The 20,189-nt window shown below is 42.6% G+C and overlaps 1 pseudogene; it reads right to left on the minus strand.

The window, feature by feature from the left end:
* Window positions 1-580: 580 nt before the first annotated feature.
* Window positions 581-20,189, minus strand: part of LOC139668017 (xylosyltransferase 1-like) — a 26,905-nt pseudogene continuing 7,296 nt past the window's right edge.

Consider the following 20,189-nt stretch of genomic DNA (forward strand, 5'->3'; position numbering starts at 1 on the left):
TTGTGTTGCTTATGCTGTTTGCACTGCATATGATGTTGTTGGAAGTGCTAAGCTTCCAGGACATTTTTCTGCGCAAGCAGCAGAATTCTTTGCCTTAACCTGTGCTTTTATTTTAGGTGCTGGTAAAGACCTCATCCTCTACATAGACTATCAATATGCTTTCAATTTGTGTCATCATTTTCATGCTGTTTGTAAATGACAGGCTCACACAGGTGGTGCTGATCCAGTTTCATTGGGAACTGTTGTTGCTGATGCTGTAGCTAAAGCTGCTACTTTTTTCCTGTTTCTTCCACTTTGCAAAATGCATCTGTCTTCTAGGTTGATAGTGACAACGACGAAGCAGCTTTTGAAGAACGAGACGAAACCACTCTGCATCGGATGTGCTAGTAACCTCTCCAGTGTGGTGGCCTTCTACTGAGTGTAAAGCTCATGGGTTGAAGATAACATGCTTTATTGTGTTCTTTTTTTACCCTAATTTAATTTGAAGCTTGCTTGTAACTCTCAGAAGTAATGTTTTCCTCACTGTTTAAGTGAAGTATACATAGGGTAGGATGTATCTAGCTTTCATTTTATTTTCATCTTAGTTGTCACTCTGTGACAAAAGGGAGGAATTAATGTAAGAAATAAAATGAATCAAATTACTATTATTTACCCAGGTATTAGTTAGGATGTTGTTATGCTCATCTAACAGTACCAGTACATTTAATTTGAACAACAAATCAGTGGCAAAATACTTCTTCAACTGAAACAAGTGGCTTGAATGACATTCGTGTTAGGAAGCTTAGACCTCTTATTATAGATCTTGTAGCTACAACAACTTTTGACCGTGATATCCCCTGGTATGAGAAGGTGGTACATTTTTTCAATCCACAGATAAGAGTATCTCATTTAGCTTTACAGCTAGATAACCTGTCTTATACTATGTATGGTTTTGCAAATGCAACTGTGAAAGGTTTTTCATTCATTAAGGAGACTTTGAAGTCCCATAGATTGACTTTGTTAAGACACCAGCAAGTCTTGGATTTTATTAGCTAAGACTGGAGGTTTATGTGCAACATTTAATTTGACTGGTGGTTCCTGTATTTTACAGATAATTTGACGGATGTTATTTTTGTTTTGAACCGTTTTCGGTCTAGTTTCCAGCCCAGTTCTGCTGATCTTTTCTATAGTTGGTTGACAAATATTTTTGGTTCAGGTATACTGGAGACAATTTTGCCTGTTGTAGGAACCATACTCTTGTTATTTTTGATAGCCATGTGTTTTCTGAGTTGTGCTAAAGCTATGATTCATAAGTTCAACACTATCTCACTAACTGCTGTAGCAATACAATATGATGATAAATGTTAAGACTTTGATGATAAAAACAACTTCCAACAGCTGAAATTCTACCTGGATCCGGATATACAAAGCACAGGGGTTGATGACCTCTATGTGTAACAATGATAGAATGATTTGGTTGTTCATAATGGATGTTTTGCTCATGTCTCTGGCTTGTGCATATGTGAAGGTTGATGTGTTGGGGTCATGTTGATAAATGATAAAAAGGGGGGAATGTCAAGGTAAACTAAGTCAAGTATCTAGTTTTATCATTTATTCATTATGTTCTGATTTACCTTTCACCTATATTATGGACAAAGAGACCCTAGTAGAGACATTTAAGTGAAACCAGATGTTGAGGCTCTGTTTTGAAGGTGTCCTGTGACATGACTGCATGTCTGATAAACACATGTGGTAGACGCATGATCAGGGGATGCCCTCTCTCATGGCTTTGTGCCAATTGGTTGAAAGTATTTAAGAAAATATGTATTGACCAACCACAGATCATTTCTTTGTCTCTTAGAAAACTATATAAGATCAAGTATTCTGTTTTTTAGTTGAGACATACTGATGTAAGCTTTGGGTGTGATCTTATGTCTCCTTATTATTGACTCAATAATAATCTCATTAATCTTCAAAATCAGTAAGTGGCTTGTGTCTTTACTTTGTGTATGAGTCCAGTGCTTTTGACAGATTTCCACGACAGCAGCCTCGATCTAAAAAAATTTTTTGGTATCAACCTTTAAAAACCCATATCGGTCAAACACTAGTTATATGTTTGTATGTGTGTGTGTGTGTGTGTGTGTGTGTGTGTGTGTGTGTGTCTGACCTGAACATGCTGCAGCCTGTTGGTGGTGTGGGGGGGGTGGGCCAGGGTGAAGTGGTCTTTGGGCGTCACCCAGGTCTCCAGGCTCTCCAGCTGGGTGGAGGCTCGGTTAGTGGCCACATGACGGACCAGGTAGCCCTGGAACTGGTCGGACAGGAAGTAGAGGTGGACCGACACCGGGTGGCCCGTGGCCATGTACCTGACACACACACACACACACACACACACTTAGCTGTTGCTTGGCTTTAGTCACAGGCTAAAGAGAACAGACCGGCCTCTCTCCTCCGCCCACCACTCCCATAAGACATTTCCCCAACACACCCCCCCCCACACATACACACACTCACGTTTCCCACACTAACCCACTAACCCCCACCCACTCCAGCCACGAATCCCCACCCGTTACACCAACAACAAGTAGCTCCTTGTACGCACTGTGGGTCTCCACCCCAGCCATAGCCTCCACACACACACACACACACACACACACACACTCACAGGGCTGGAAAATGCCCAGCCTGCCGAGACACTGAAGCCTGATTGTACCCCAGGACAAGCTAACGTTATCTTAATATTTAATTTGGATTGGCAAACACACACACACACACACACACACACACACACATAGTCTAGTGGAAAGACCCATTCCATCTGCTGGTCTTCCACCTCCCCACAGATGGTACTTGTGCAATTTCTCTTAGCAAAAACAAGTACTCACTACAGTGAGTGACTTGATTCTTTTGAGCGCATTAATACATAGAATAAATAGTAGGATTACACTGATGTATCAGGCGGATATTGGCCTTTGATTTTCAGAAACAAAATACTGAAATGACCTACACTCACACTACAAATATTTGTATAAAGCCAATTCTCCAATGCACCTTCATGATGGAGGCGTACATGGCTAAAGGAGATTGGTGACGCAACTGCAAAACCCCTATTCAATTAGCTGGTGAGATTCTGAATACACTTGCCACTGTGGTCAGTCAACAAGTTAGTTTTATGTCCCAGTTATAATCCTCAGTATTTGCTTTAGCTGGTGTGGAGTCGGTCTTGGCTGACTGGAAGGCGTTTGGTTTCCTGTGTGGGAGAACCCAGTTTTAACCTGTTGTGTAGAAACAGACCCTCTATTTGATTCAAGATTCTGTCCCAGAGACTCATATGAGAAGAGTTTAGTTGGGGACATGGGGAGATAACAGTGGTGAGAATGAAACCTGTGATCACAATAGTCATTCTTATACATTATCTAATTTGGATAATTTCTAGTGAATTAAATTATAGTGACATTAAGCCATTTCTCATTAGGCTGGAATCCACTCAAAGACCCCTGAAACCCCTAAAAAGACTCCTGGACCCCCCTCAAAGACCCCTGGAATCCACTCAAAGACCCCCGGAACCCCTTCAAAGACCCCTGAACTCCCTCAAAGACCCCCGGAATCCACTCAAAGACCCCTGAAACCCCTTAAAAGACTCCTGGAACCCCCTCAAAGACCCCTGGAATCCACTCAAAGACCCCTGAAACCCCTTAAAAGACTCCTGGAACCCCCTCAAAGACCCCTGGAATCCACTCAAAGACCCCTGAAACCCCTTAAAAGACTCCTGGAACCCCCTCAAAGACCCCTGGAATCCACTGAAAGACCCCTGGAACTCCCTCAAAGACCCCTGGAATCCACTGAAAGACCCCTGGAACTCCCTCAAAGATCCCTGAAACCTCCTCAAAGACCTCTGGAACCACCTCAAAGACTCCTGGAACTCCCTCAAAGACGGCTGGAATTCACTCAAAAACACCTGGAACTCCCTCAAAGACCGCTGGAATCCACTCAAAAACACCTGGAACTCCCTCAAAGACCGCGGGAATCCACTCAGAGACCCCTGAACTCCCTCAAAGACCCCCGAAATCCATTCAAAGAGCCCTGGAACTCCCTCAAAGACCCCTGGACCCACTTCAAAGAGCCCTGGCACCCCCTCAAAGACCCCTGGAACCCCCTCAAAGACCCCTGGACCACTGCTCTAACCACTAGGTCGCCCTGCCACCCGTGTTTCTACCTGCAGCTCTTGTCGTTGGGGTGGCCCTGCAGCGAGCCAGCGGCGCGGGCCAGTCCCATGCGGGCGAAGGCGTGGTAGTGGCTCAGCGCGGCGTCCGGTAGGCTGGCGAGGCCGTCCGTCTCCTGCTCGTAGATGTTCTCCCAGTAGGCCTGGAGGCCCGGGGTCCCCGCGGCGTACGCTCCGAACAGGAAGGAGTCCAACTGGCTGATGATCTCCTGGCTGACGCTGGCCTCGAACTTCCTGGCGAAGAAGGTGGGCCTGGATGCTTGCTGAAGAGGACAGGGAATAAGGAGCAGGGTTAGACGAATCGGATATCAGCCACCAGAATTGATCAATATTATAATGGTTGTCTAAGGCAGTGGTTCTCAGCGTGGGGTCCGGGGACCACCAGGGGTCCTTGAGAGCATTCCAGGTGGTCCCCAGCAAATTGATGAATTGTTAAACTTCATTATTTTGTCATTTTAGAATGACTATTTTGATCATAGTTTCACTGTTATCTCTCTACCTACAGTAGATACACAATAAAAATATTCTCAGATTTGGGTCCGAGAGACAAAATCTCATCAAATGGGGGTCCGTGGCCCTAATGTGGACTAGATTAGGGGTCCTTGATATGAAAAAGGTTGAGAACCACTGGTCTAAGGGAAGGCTTTAACCTGAACTGATTCTACAATTTGATTCCACACAAATGTGCATGAATATGTTTTATTATTTAACTGTCATAACAAGGTGCCGTTATTTTTGGACTGAAGCTGCCAGTAGTCAATATTTTGTGTCGATATCCACTAAATTAAAATTGGACAATTTTGGACAAAAACAAAAAATGCAAAGCTATTGAATCATTATTATTATTCACATTGGTAGGAAATGCATATGACATCATGGGAATACTATGAACAATTGTTATGATTATTGTCCTGGCTTTCAATGGAGAGTTTTAGCATCTAAATGCTTTTTCAAAGCGGTTTCTGTACGCAGCCTGAAGCAGTAGAAAATGTGGCCCCACGCAGCCAGCAGTAGAAGAAAATGAGACTGCACACAAACCACTGAGTCAACAACAAATAAAACAACCAATATAGTGGAAAACTCAACAGCGGAGGGGTGGAAGATGGACTGGTTGAGGTCAGAGAGTCTTCTGGAAGGCCTGCCGCCAGTTTAAAGCAGTGGGAAAGAAGTTAGCATGAATCTTAGTGGTACAAATTTCATGTTTTTCATCTGCAATGCAAATGTATTATTGCATGCACATGTAGTTGCCTCCAAAAAGGACCAAAACGCCCCTGAAAATCAGATCAAAGGGCCAAAAAAGTTAATTTCTTATACTGGTAATAGTTTCAGTCCATCCCTTTGTGTAGAACGTCTAAGATTTTATTGTTTTCTTTTCTGTCTTTTTTGCCTTTCCACTTGAAATATTTTCACTGCACACACACAAACACACACACACCCAAGGCTGGGAAGTGGTAGTGTAGCCAGGCCTCTATGTAGGTATACATTTCAGTGTTGTTTCAATGTAATTTACATTGAAGCTAATTAACATCGATTCTAGGTCGATTCCATGTCAGTTTCCCATTTCCTGGCTTAACTGTTGGCAATTGAGCAGCTCCACTGGAGCAGTTGGGCTAAAATGCCTTTTATATGGGATTATATATTATATAGGCACCTAGGAGGAGCAATGTGAAAGGAAGACCAGTGAACTCTGGAGAATGATGGCTGATCAGTGACTACTGGGGAGAGATCTTTGTATTTCAATGCTTTCTACATGTACTACCCATCATTTGAGCCAAAAATACTTTCCATGCTGTTCCAGTGTCAAAAACAGTAGCTACAGTAAGTTATGTTCAAGATGCACACACATACTATTCATATGCACATACACAGGCAAAACTATGATTCGAGTTTTCAACGTTTCATACACACAACTCCAAACCCAAAAACACCATGGCAACCAGAGCCAACTCCATGGCAACGGTCGGTCCCACACACACACACACACACACACACACACACATATGCAGTCTGTGGCCGAGCGAGCTTGACAATGTGCCAGAATATCAAAGGAGAAGTGAAGGGCTCTCCTCGTCTTTCGTGAAGCAGCTCCCCCAGTGAAAGGGAAAGCTGGAATCGACGCTCCGGATCTGTCCTGACATCCTGATCGACAACAGAGTCTGCAGAGCAATAAAAAAAGGAGAATCGCCAGCAACACACACCATCCTGCAGAACCGCCGGACTGGGAGAGAGAAACGAGGTGGGAGAACAGACCATGTCGCAATATTCCTCACAGCTTTCTCCCAAACAATTCAGTCATAATATGATTTTTTTTTATTGTGCTATAACATCATATAGTGAAAATATTGTGCTCATTTGCAATGATATTAAACTTCACTATTTTCTGCATGTCGCCACCCATTCAGATGCTTGCTGGGTATCCAGTATAATGTATCTGCATACACACCATAATATGACTGTCAACTGATCCACTATAGGAAACCTCATTAAAATCACTGCATTAACTCTCCACTATCTCCACATCTACATCCAATTAAGGATTAGGCAAATCATATAGTATATCTCTCTCTCTCTCTCTTTCTCACACACACACACATATCTCATGTGGTCCAGCCTGGGGGATGACAGGCGCAGGTTTGTGATGTCATCAGAAGGGCGTGGCTGCACCAAACCGACTTTGTGGGCTACGGCAGGAGCGACGGCCCAGGAAACCCCAACATAATGACTACCATCGGGACTACACAGGCTGTACTTGTGTGCTTGGGTTGACTGACCTGCCATGTCCACTCATGCACTTTATTCACTGGTACATTTTTATCTATGAGGCTATTCTGGGTCTGCTTTCTCTTCCATCTTTGCTCTTATAGCTAAAAAAAAAAAAAAAATACATGGCGGAGATTAGTGGTTACGGTCTAAGGAATGGTTTTTGTAATCTGTCCCTAAGGCCAGAGCTGAATTAGGTCAAAGCGCCTTTATGTTCTCTGCTTTTTCTTCATGGAGGTCTCATGGACCTCAAAATGATTTCAGCCTGTTTAAATTTAAGTTCCAACATAGGCTGGTTTGAATGTAAATTATTAAACTATTGTAAACTATTGATGTCTGTATTAGAATCCAAATACTTTGTACAAGATCACATACCTATTCGTTGGTTTGTCTTGTTCTCTTACTCTCAAGTTAGTCAATATCAACTTAGGCTACCGTTTATCGGGGCACGAGAAATTGATTTTGGCTCATATGTTATTGGCCACAGAAGGTGAAAACGTCACTAAACAAAGACCCAGTTTTAGTGTCAAACTAATTAGTTTCGACGTAATGTTTAGTGTAGACTTTACCCCCTAACTTAAGATCGAGTGTACATTCAGCTGGTGCAACGGACTACTGCTCTCTATAAATGAGTTGAAGGATCTTGTGGCAGACTCAATGAGAAGCTTTGTTTAGTCAAGATTTAAATAGGTTTTGACCCTGTTAACCTGCTGGTTTAATATTGGAATAGTGGACTTTAGACTTTTGAATTGATACACTGTTTAACCTTACTTCTTTGATGTGATTTTGACTCTATTCTGACTTTGACTCTGAGATTGCTGTATGTTGCTGCTTCTTTTGCCAGGTCTCCCTTGAGTAAGAGATTCTTAATCTTAAAAAGGGACTAAACTGGTTAGACAATGGTTAAATTAAATAAAAATGTGTGTGTGTGTACATGTGTCTCCATGTGTGTGCGCGCATATATGCTGTACTGCATATACATGTGTGTGCCTAACCTCCTGTTCAGGGCTACACGCCGGCCTTGCTAGCTGGCAACCCCAACATTATGATAATGACAACCTTACAAACCTCAGCAGCTACTAGCTACAAAGCTCTCAAAATACTTTCCGCCTCCCTCTGACAGCTGTTTCCAGGATCAGTTTTCCTTATAGAAACCATCAGTAACTCGACCACAAACGCTGTCCTCGGGTCTGTCGTTACGGGGAACAAAGGACCGCCCGCTGTAAGTAAAAGCGGTGCTGCTAATTTGCGAACGCTAAGCTATTCTGGTCCGGAGCCACCGTGGCACTGAGAAGGGCAGGGTTCGACAGTGAGGACTGCTAGATGGCCCGGGACTACTAAGATGCCAATCTCGGAACCCATCGTCTATCTATCTATCTATCTATCTATCTATCTATCTATCTATCTATCTATCTATCTATCTATCTATCTATCTATCTATCTATCTATCTATCTATCGCCGTCAGACCGATAGACGATGGGTTCCGAGATTGCTAAGATGCTGACTCGGGCCAGTCATTGGCCCGATTAGGCAAGTGTTTGTGGTCGTACCATTTCTCACCTGGTGGTAAGCCTGTTATCTTCACACCTCTGCTCTGCCATCGGCCCACTCTACTCTCTGCTGTGTTTTTTAACATCCACACATTACTCTGACCAATCAGATTGGATGCCACCTCAGTCTTAAAGGCTTTCTTAATATGCGCTCTTGTCCGTTCTTGTGTCCTCCATAATCTGCGTACTGTAATATCTACAGTATGTAATGCATACTGTAACATACTGTAATATCTACAGTATGTCCTAAGTACTACTACGGAACAAAAGAATGCTGAGGATGGATAAAGAATGCAGACACTTGCCACAAAATACAACGACAATGACGCATCGGATCGTGCCTTGGCCAACGAGGACAAATTAGAATTCCAAAGATTCCTCAAGCACACAGTCCATCTCAAACTGTAAAGGTGCTTGTGTTCTTCATCTCAAACAGTAAAGATGTTCTCTGTTCTTCATCTCAAACAGTAAAGATGTTCTCTGTTCTTCAGTCCATCTCAAACAGTAAAGATGTTCTCTGTTCTTCATCTCAAACAGTAAAGATGTTCTCTGTTCTTCAGTCCATCTCAATCAGTAAAGATGTTCTCTGTTCTTCATCTCAAACAGTAAAGATGTTCTCTGTTCTTCAGTCCATCTCAATCAGTAAAGATGTTCTCTGTTCTTCATTTCAAACAGTAAAGATGTTCTCTGTTCTTCATCTCAAACAGTAAAGATGTTCTCTGTTCTTCAGTCCATCTCAAACAGTAAAGATGTTCTCTGTTCTTCATCTCAAACAGTAAAGATGTTCTCTGTTCTTCAGTCCATCTCAAACAGTAAAGATGTTCTCTGTTCTTCATTTCAAACAGTAAAGATGTTCTCTGTTCTTCAGCTCAAACAGTAAAGATGTTCTCTGTTCTTCATCTCAAACAGTAAAGATGTTCTCTGTTCTTCATCTCAAACAGTAAAGATGTTCTCTGTTCTTCAGTCCATCTCAAACTGTAAAGATGTTCTTCTGTTCTTCAGAAGTTTGTTCAACAACTGTTCGACAACTTGGGAAGAACGTTCTCAACAAGGACACAAGCATCAACTGGTTTGACAACCACCTAGAGTTGTGTGGAGCAAACATGACAGCAGATACTTACAACGCGAAAAGTAAAAGGTTGTCTTTTTTGTTTTGGAAGCAACAGTCTGATTGGGTTGATGAATATGATGAATCAATTTTTGGTTTGTACCATTTGTCGGGCGATTTCCAAGTCAGGCAGTTCGAGTCGGCTTATTTTGAAAAGGGTTGAAAAGGGCGATAATTACTGCACACACACTCGAAGCCCACGATAACAGCCGGCAGCCCCTAATCTGTATGTTGGCAAAGCAGGAAGATGACAACCCCTCATTACGTCTGATTAATGTATTGGCAAGATGGATGGATGGAGAGACTTACCAGCCTCACGAATTTACCCTCTGGTTTTTTATTTTTTCTCCGATGTTGCTGCTCGTTACATTTACAGAAAAGCTTCTAGCAGTTCGTTATGAGGCTCATCTATGAATACATCAAGTGCAACAAGTGGAAATTTGTTGTTGGAAAGTTGTTATAAATCAGAAATTTCACATTTATTCACAATCATTTAGTTAGTTTAGTTTAGTTATTTGGACACCAGTATATCACACAAAGTTATAGGAACAAATTACTTAAAATAATGAAAAACATCCTAGCATAACTATATGAATGTGAAGCAGGATGTTGCTGGAAAAGAGCACAGAGCTCAGCTGACTTTCCCTAAATAAATAAATGTAAAAAAAAAAAAGCGATTGCCCTGAGTGGGTAAGTGGAAAAATGTCTTAACAATGAACCCTGAAGGGATAACAGGCTGCCCTGCTCTTTACAATTAGCTGGTCCTAGCACTTCAAGGCCATTATCTTCCACAGATAAAGCCGGCTGACATCAGGCTAGCACCTCATATTCAAGTCAATAGCTATTCAAGTCAATACTGTTTGCTGACTAGTGCACTAGGTTATTTTTATCCACACTGTTGGAATGGAAAGTTGGCCAGTTAGTATCAGAGCTCGGGCTGGGTCAGGGAAATACAGCGGCTCTTCGGTAGCCATTTTGGGGCCGGGCCACCCTGCCAGGAGCCTCTTTTAGCTCTGTGACTCAGATCTAACTTCATGAATCGAAACCACATACGCTGAAGAAGTCTGATCCAAAATGGAATCTTAAAACTTGTCCAGTGTAATGTATGCATCTTTGTTCTGCATATACATAATATGACTGTCAACTGATTCACTATGAGAGACCTTGAGGAAGATCACAGCATTCACTCTCCACTAGTTCCACGTCTTCAATGCATGTGGTTTGAGTCTATTCATATGTATTCATATGTATTGAATGACTTAACACTTAAATACACTTTACAAAATGAGGCTGCATTTGGACTGAAACCCTTCATTGACATCGCCCCAACTAATGACCATTTGTACAAGATAAAGGATCTCCGATTTCCCTCAAATTACTGCTCTCAGCCTTCTACACTTCTACTTATATTCTCACACTGGTCGGTCAATCTGCCAGCTGCCAAAAACGCAATGCCCGTTTGCTGAAAATGTTTCATTTTTTTATTTTCTGGTCTTGGAAAAATGATGGAACATGGCAGAGTCGTAGTTATTAAAATGACGGTTGGTAATAATTACTATTGCAGAACCTCCCCCAGTGAACTAATCAAACAGAGCTTTAGACGGTCAAAAGCCCCATTAGCACAAGATGAGTTCCTCCAGGGTAGGGAGGGTATTGTAATTATTACTTGAGCTATTCGTTCATTTTAATCCCATCCGGAGCGACCATATGGGTGATTTCCCCCCCCCCCCCTCGACCCTTGTGTGTTTTTCAGCAAAGTCGTAGGTGGTCTGATGATTCTCATCTTGTCCTGAGAGACTCCTGTGGGTTTCAGACGATTTGGGAAGTCACACTACGTCCTGCCAAAGAGTGTGCAATTTCATTTTTGTGTGTGAAAGTGGAGATGGGACCGACATGGAAGCTGTGAAAGAGGTTCATTTAACTGTTCTGAACACACCTACACCTCAAAGACGGAATTTAAAGTCCATCAGGAGAACTAGATCCTGCAAGTTGCTATGATGGACCATTATAATGACAGATAATAAGCATTTTATCTGTAGAATAACCAGGATTGAATTCGTTGAACCACAGTGAAAGTAACACTACTTAGTACCAATTACTGTCTATAAAGCCCCATTTCATAATTCATTAGGCAAGAAACAGGCTTAGCTTTCAATTTCCGGTAGGTTAGATTAACAAACCCCTGACCCATAATTCATACTAAATTGTTATGCTCTAATAATATGTTAACACCCCTCCAGTTAAGGCAGGGTCTCCTTGCATATCCAGTCCCCAAGGTGAGCACATTTCACCCATCTGAGAACGCATGACCACACTAATCACCTCCATCTGTAATTTACCGTTGGCTGAAAACATCCAGAGCGTTGAGTAAAACAACAACTACTAGTACTTCCAATCCCGTCCCAGTTGGGGGGGGCTTTTCGTGGGTCTCACCTGGAAGCGGGGCAGGTCGGAGGGCTTGAAGTCGTTGGGCGAGCAGCCGCACCAGTCCACGATGTGCTTGTACTGGCATTTGCACCCCAGCTTGCGGTTCCAGTTGGTCAGCCTCAGGTTGTTGTCCACCATGCTCTCGCAGTGGGCGCTGTTCTCCAGCACCGTGTGGAAGAACGACTGGAGACGGAGAGAGAGAGAGAGACACAGACATCTTCACAAATCTCCATAAAACGTCTAAAGCTTACAAAATAGACCCAAAATAGACCAAAACCAATACAGACTTTTTCCTACTGTGGCGATTGCTTGAGGAAGTGCAATAACAGATTTAAAAGTATAATGTAATTCCTTTTTTCCTTTGACCAAGATGGGTTTTTGAAGACTGATAACAAAAGCTTATTTTTGGACTGGAGCTAATGTTACTACTTTTTCAAGGTTCGACTGATATTGATGTTTGAAAGCCGATACCGATGCCAATATTCGGACTGAAGCTGGTGATATACATTCAGTGCCGATATTCAATATCTTTAAATTTGACCATTTTCATGCCAAAAAATTCCAAGTATTCCCTGTTTCCAATAATTTTATTGGCAGGATGAAAAAGCTTCTGAAATAATATTTAGATTATGGGACACAAACTCTCAACTGAAACCCGGGATGATGACAAAAAGCCAATATTGGCCTGTTATATCGGCATACCAATACATCATATACTATATGAAGAGTCTGTAGGGACTATGAAATGTGTGTGTGTGTGTGTGTGTGTTACCTCGGCAGGCAGCAGTGTGTAGGCGTAGAAGCGCTTCATGCTGCTGACCAGCTCGTCTCGGGAGTTGACCACGTAGTCCACGAAAGGCCGGTTGAGCAGGAACCAATCGGAGCCTCCGTCCACCGCCACGCCCTCGGGGATCTTGCGGTCCCCGAGGCGCCACATGTGGGTGTCGCACTCGTAGAAGAGCCGGTCCAGACCCTGCTTGCGGATGAAGCTGAGGGGACACGAGGCATGTTATTAAAAAATAGCTTATTACCTTTAAAAATGAAGATAAGGGTTAATTATTGTCTCCTGTGTGTTTCTGTGATGAGGGAAACCAAAGAGCGTCGATTTTCAATGTTCCTGTGAATACTTCCAACTGGAGAGTGTCAAATTTACTCCTATTTTGCATCTAAACTATGTGATTGTGACAAAATAATGACCTATTATGAGGAAAAAGGATTAGCTCCATCTCATATTTAGAGGGGGTGATGACAAAAGCAACAATTTTATGTTAGATTAGTAACAATATTATGAATGTAAACACACTTTATTCCCTCGCAATGTCTTCCAAACGGAGCAAATAGTAAGAAAAATAAGAAACACAAATATGCCATCATGAGAGAAAGAGAAACAGAGAAAAGAACATGGAGAGGGAGAGGGAGAGAGAGAGAAAGAGAGAGAGAGAGAGAGAGAGAGAGATCTCTTACCGCGCGTTGTCTCTCCCGTGAGATTTGATGAAGTTCATGTTGCGGTACTTGGACAGGAAAGCCACGAGTTGTTCATTGGTCCTGAGGAGAGAGGAGAGAGAGAGAGAGAGAGAGAGAGAGAGAGAGAGAGAGAGAGAGAGAGAGAGAGAGAGAGAGAGAGAGTTATTGGTTAAATATGAGCATGAGTATATGAGTATGAATATGAGTTGTCAATCATCAACTCTGCCAGTCATCACTTGGCACATCTGTACCAATCTTCAAAAATCCATAACCCACCTGTTTAAATCCACTTCAGTCAAAAGAATATGCAAATCAGCATTAGGAAGGTAGACTCAGGCCACACACACACCCATCAGAATTCCGAGGCCCTCCATACCTCTTGCCTTTTGAAAGATGCTGTGGTCCCCGGCCCTCACAGTAATTACACTTGGCTAATACCTCCTTAATTAGCTGAGCATTTGTGCTTCCATTACCTTAGCATTAGGCCTGCTGGCTCACAATGCTGACATGCTAAGACAGCCAGACAGGCACTTTGGATAACTCTGGCTAGAGACAGCAACGACATTAGGTAGGAAAAGAAAGACTCTTCACCTCCACCCTCAGATCCTCCTCCACTGTTCACAATCTGTGATGTCTCATGCATTATTTTCAGATGAATTGTTGCGGTTTACTTTTTTGTCGTATCCACTCTCCCTCAGCCGGCCTCGTCTTCTTCTGCTTCAGTTAGTAGAAGCCATATACATAGCTAGTGTGATCATTCAGCTGTGGGTCAGCAGCTTCGACCCTTACTCAAAACACAACCTGTCTTGTGGCTGCATTGGATTCTGGTCTATTGAGGCTACTGTTGGTGGAAAAATTGGTCTCTCTCCTCTTCTACGATGGATTTCTCCCTGTATGATTGTTGAACGTCTCTTGGTGCAAAATACCGTTTTAGATTGCTGAAACATTTTCTGCTGTCAAACTAGCTGTAGCTGGAAATATATGTGTGTGACATCACATCAGTGGTGGAAAGTAACTAAGTACATTTACTCAAGTACTGTACTTAAGTACAATTTTGAGGTACTTGTACTTTACTTGAGTATTTCCGTTTGATGCTACTTTATACTTCCACTCCACTACATTTCAGAGGGAAATATTGTACTTTCTACTCCACTACATTTATTTGACAGCTTTAGTTACTTTTCAGATGGAGATTTGACACAATGGATAATATAACAAGCTTTTAAAATACAACACATTGTTAAAGATGAAACCAGTGGTTTCCAACCTTTTTGGTTTTTGACGTCTTACAAAAAGCAGTGTGTAGTCGGGTCACATTTCAGAGGTCTATGAGTTGTTAACAGCTCCACCAAATAGTGATTTTTCCCTCTAAACCTCACATGGTTTCATTTCAATAAATGTTCAAATGATCCAATATTTCAGCAAAAATCAAAGATTAGAGAAAAAGTCCAAAAACTGAAAACAGATTTGTGTATCAGAACTTTGTTTTTTCTTCCTTCCTCATCTCACGACCCCTCAGATTTATCTGGTGACCCTTCAGAGGGGCCGACCCCTAGGTTGGGAACCACTGGACTAAACTAGCTAACTGTATATAAAGTAGTTCAAACTAGCTCCACCTCCAGCAGCTACAACAGTAACATGCTGCTTACACACTGATGCTTCAGTATTAATAATCTAATGATGTCATATGTAATAAAATATCAGTCAGAGGGACCAAACCACTACTTTTACTTTAACTACATTTTGCTGCTAATACTTATGTACTTTGACTTAAATAGGATTTTTCATGCAGGACTTTTACTTGTAATGGAGTATTTTTACATTGCTGTATTGGTACTTTTACTTAAGTAAACGATCAGAATACTTCTTCCACCACTGCGTCACATCATTTCCGCCTGGCCACTTATCCGCGGGAATAACAAAAACACATCACCAAACAACAAAATGGACTCAGAAATGCAAGTTACATCACCGATAGCTGTTTGTTTAACAGTGTTAAAGTGTTTTCGGGTGGATTTCTTTCCTTAAATGGACACATGCCTAAGCAGGATGCGGTTTCGCGTTTTAACTAAGAGTCTCTCTTTTTTTTTAAACAATACGAGGCAATCTCCCTTTTAGGGCCATTAGAGTTACTCAATCTTTTCAGGGCAGCTGGACCGTTTCGTTTAGCCTTCACTTCAAGCTCTTGTGTGTGTGGGTTAAAAAAACGGGGGCAGCACATGCAAACGGCCACTCCCTCCATGCACTATACTCTAGCATGGGACTAGCCAAGTGTCGGCCTAATGAATAGACAGGGAAGGCAGAGGACAGGAGGCAGACGGATCTCTTTGATTACGTTTGATTACAGTTGTTAGACAAACCGCAAGAGTGCATGTGTGCATTTGCGGGCGTGTTTGGGTTCACGTGGAAGTAATGCACATGAAATCCTGAGTGAAACTGCTGCGCTTTTGCTTCTATTTGATGTAGAGTTAATCGTATATCACACAAGCCGGATTCCCATCAAAGCATTTTTTTGGGTGAATTATGATGCATCGAATTGGAAAAGATGAATCGAAACGGCAAAAATTTGACAACAGTTGTCCGATATCGCAAAAATGTTTTTACGCTTGCTTTAAGTGGAAAATGATTTTGTCAGACATTAGAATATCATATGTGTTGTTTCTAACATGTAGTTGTATGACCATTCTCCATGTAAGCATTGCATTATTTGCATATGAATTTTGGCCAGCTTTAGCTGAAACACCATAAAAATACAAATCAAATACTAATCAATACTAATCAATTCTTGAAAGATTCTTTCCATTTTTCTGGTGGATGAGTTTTTTTTTTTTTTTTTTTACAATCATTAAGGTAATCTATTCACTTCAACCCAGCTGATGGAAACAAACCTAATTCGCATTTTATTTTTTTTCCAGCATTTCAAAAGTTTGCGTGACATTTCCTTGACAGTTGGATGGAAATATAGCTACCAACATACAACACATACACACTCTCTCACTTTGTCCCATTGAACCACACTCCATGTGCTCTGATGCCATCGCAGCTATTGACGGCACTGTCCTAACGCAGTCGCTATGGTATGGATTTTAGCTGGAAGGGTGTTGAAATGGTCAATTTGATGGGAGGACAGAGCAGAAAGGGTTGGTTGGTGTGTGTGTGTGTGTGTGTGTTCTTGTATTTCTATCCTTCTGGAGGACCAAATGTTCCCACAAGGATAGAAAGATGAGGAAAATCCTCCAGAGTGAGGACATTTTGCTGGTCCATAAGGAGATAGTTTAGGCTTAGGATTTGGGTTTAGGGTTAAGGTTAGAATTAGGTTTAGGTTAGGGAACGAATGTTGTTAACGGAGGTTCTCACAAGAATAGTAATACAAATGTATGTGCTTGCATCAAGTACTCTCGAAGGATACAACCATTCAGATCTCACACTGCTTAAGAACCAGATTGGAATCGCCGTAAGAGTAAGCTGTAAACCACCGTAAGTCCATCCAAATCCTCCACAAACCCCTTTAAGTAGCACTATTCCCTCCCTGAACCTCCTTCCCTTACTGCTACAGCTACAGCTAGAGAATCATCAGTCAATATCTCATCCCACTGAAGCGACAATCCAGTTTCCTTCAAATCCCCGAGCAGCAAAGCAGCCATTAAAAGAGCGCGGCATCAAAGTTATAGACTCCCTATCCATTAGGAGTCAATACGCTTGTGGTCTATTGGCCCGCGAAACCTGATCCATAAGACCTTAAACAAACCCAAAGGGCCGCACAGCTGTTGGTTAGTGGCCATTAGCCGACGCGATGGTTTAACAAATCAATACGCTGTTTGTTTGGCAGGAGCTTGACGTTATCCGCAAATCTAGAGTCTTCTATGGGGTTCAGAGAGGGAACAATGGCCGGATTTTCAACAAAACCTTTATGGATCAAGGTTGTCCAACTGATAAGAACTCTCTTTCACCATTTCGGCAGACAGTTTTCCAAAGTGCGTTAATAAATATTCTATAATGCCTGTTGGTTCAAGCAAAGTACTTTGTGCTTTAGTATCTAAAGATTTTTTTTGCTTTTAAGATAACTGAGAACATTGCCATTTTCTTATATGCTTGATTGTGATAGATGCTAAAATGGCAACATTCTTGGTTCTCTTAAATTTGCAATTTCATTGTATTTGTACACGATATCATTGAATTGCCCATTACGTGATGATCTGAACAGTTTATGCCATTTTTCTTGACACATTTTTTTTTCTTTAGCCATTTAAACATCTAAATATGATGCTTTTTCATTCGTCAGTTCAGCAGATATGGACAAAAACCCATAATAATAAAGGATAGAAAAATGGCCACCAGAGCCAATCAGTATGGCTGATTATTAGTATGGCTCCAATTCCAAACATTTTCAGGGCATTGAACTGTATACATATACCAATTTTGCTTTTATGATTTTGCTTAAGATTTTACATTTCGCATGGACTAAACATAAATGTACCCAAAGTACCAATTTAAACTGCTGCTTTTCAACCAAAATCTAGAAAACCTCTCTTCATACAACACAAATGGCAGACTCTCTCTCTGCTCTCTGCTTCCTACTTCCTTCTACTCACCTGATCGGGTAGTCGGCAGCGCTGAGGTTGATGAAGAAGTCCCACGACCAGTCAGCCATTTGGAGAAGGTCCTCCATGCTGCGTAGGTACATGGTCAACAGGCTGGCCCCGCCCCAGATAGTGGACATACGCCAAGAAGTCACCCGGACGTTGGGGTATTGGCTGGCCAGTAATAACACCTCTCTGTGGAGGTAGTTGGATCTCTGTGTGGTTACAAAAGGTGCAAGTAACAAATTATAAGTACTACTCTTGTTACTGTAATTGAGTAGCTTTGACCAGTAGCGTGTACTGGTCTTTGGTGTTCTGTGGCAGTCCATATTGGTCTCACCTGGTCTACGTGGATGTAGTAGTAGTGGGAGGTGTGGTAGATAGCTTTGAAGAGCCTCTGGAACTGACGCGAGGCCCGGCCGTGGACGACCAGGACGAAGGCGATCCGCACAGGCACAGCCGGGGCAGCGTCCGCCGGGTCCTCGTCCCACTGGACATTCACATTAGCCTTACCTGGACAGGGAAGACCAGGGCGTTAGCTGGTTTAGTACGGCCAAATATACAGCTTTGTTTAAAGGGCTATGCTGCATTTACGTCTTACAGGGAAGATGGTACATTGTTCAATTTCTCAGTCAAGGCGGCTGACAATTCTTGCTAAGGCGGCCCTCCTTGGCTATAAAGCACTGCGGGAACGCTGGTCTTGGACATGCGTGAGACAAGTCCTACAAGAAAGCTATTTTCTGATTGTCGTGAGCACAGGTTACTAGTTGACCCTGGACAAAACCTCTCATAAACTCATCCTAATCCTGCCCATTCTGTTCTCTCTCTCCTAGAAATATTCTGAGATCAAAGATTACCTATTTCAGTGCTTGTCTGCTTGTCTGTGGTCGGCTGAGCTAAATCTGCCCCTTGTATATATAACCCTCGAACGGCCGAGCGCTTCTCCGTCATGGTGTTCATCCTAAAGATGGCGTGGGGGTGAGGCCTGCTGGGAAACGGGGCGGAGCCGTGGGCAGCCGGGCCTAATTAGTGACCGTCCCGGGCTGCGAGGCATGCTGGGATCGAAGCTGGAGGAAAAATAACTGTAATCAGCCGGCTTAGACGAGCACTGTTGCGCAGACAGAGGAAGGCAGGGGGAGCAGTTTCGTGCACATCCATAGAATGGCACATCTGCACGCACACACACACACCAAAATGCCTCGGCTTTCTGCCAACAACCCTCGTCTTCTTCTCTTGAAAGACTGAGCACAAGTCAATCAAACCCAGACATCACCCCAACTCAAACCGAATCATCCCTCATTGCTTGTCCAACCCAGCTTCAGTCTATAGATATAATGACTGGTACACCATCAAAGCAGCCTACAATCATATAAATTAAACCTCAAATGGCCCAGGGTGGTTCACCGAGCATAACTACAAGTAAATCATTAGTCAGCCATTCCAAATATAAGACTACAAACTGCTCGTTTAATTAGGGTGTAATTATGCTGTATGAGTAACATCATTGTGGTGAATAGCCTAGCTGTACCCATTCATGCTGAAAGGACTGGAATGTGCCCTGAAAATAGAACGGTCACCAGCCGGGACGCTCTCGCTGAGATCCAACGGGTCCTTCATGGCCTTGGCACGTGCCGGGTTAAAAATGTTTATCAAACGGGGTAAATTTGGAGGGCGAAAACCTCGGACTCTGTGCAATGTGACGCTTCAAACCGGCCGGCCTCTCCTTCCCCGTTCCCTCCCTTTCTGTCCTTCAATCCGCTCGTCGCTCTCGCCCTTTCATTTGTTGAGTGGCTCAATCACTGGCTAGGCTTGCATAAACAGAGAATTCATTTGTTAACCCGGTTAGTCAGAAACATGGTTTTGGGTGGACACATGTAAATGTCATAAGATTTAAGGGTTACTTTAGCATTGAAACTTCTTACTGCTGTCACATTTGATTGGCGCCACCAAACTCAGGCACAAGAGGTCAAGAAGACACAGATTATGGTTTTAGATTCCTGTATTAAAAGTAAGATACAATTGCTCAGTCCAAGACAGAGGGGGAATATTCTGTTAACTGGTTTATTCATGGCAACGGGGAGACTCAATCTCATGGAATGAA

This window comes from Centroberyx affinis, unplaced genomic scaffold (genome assembly GCF_046629955.1).
Source record: "Centroberyx affinis isolate AG114_WGS23_722 - 3 ecotype Tasmania unplaced genomic scaffold, CSIRO-AGI_Caff_v1 ptg005953l_1, whole genome shotgun sequence".
NCBI lineage: Eukaryota > Metazoa > Chordata > Actinopteri > Beryciformes > Berycidae > Centroberyx > Centroberyx affinis.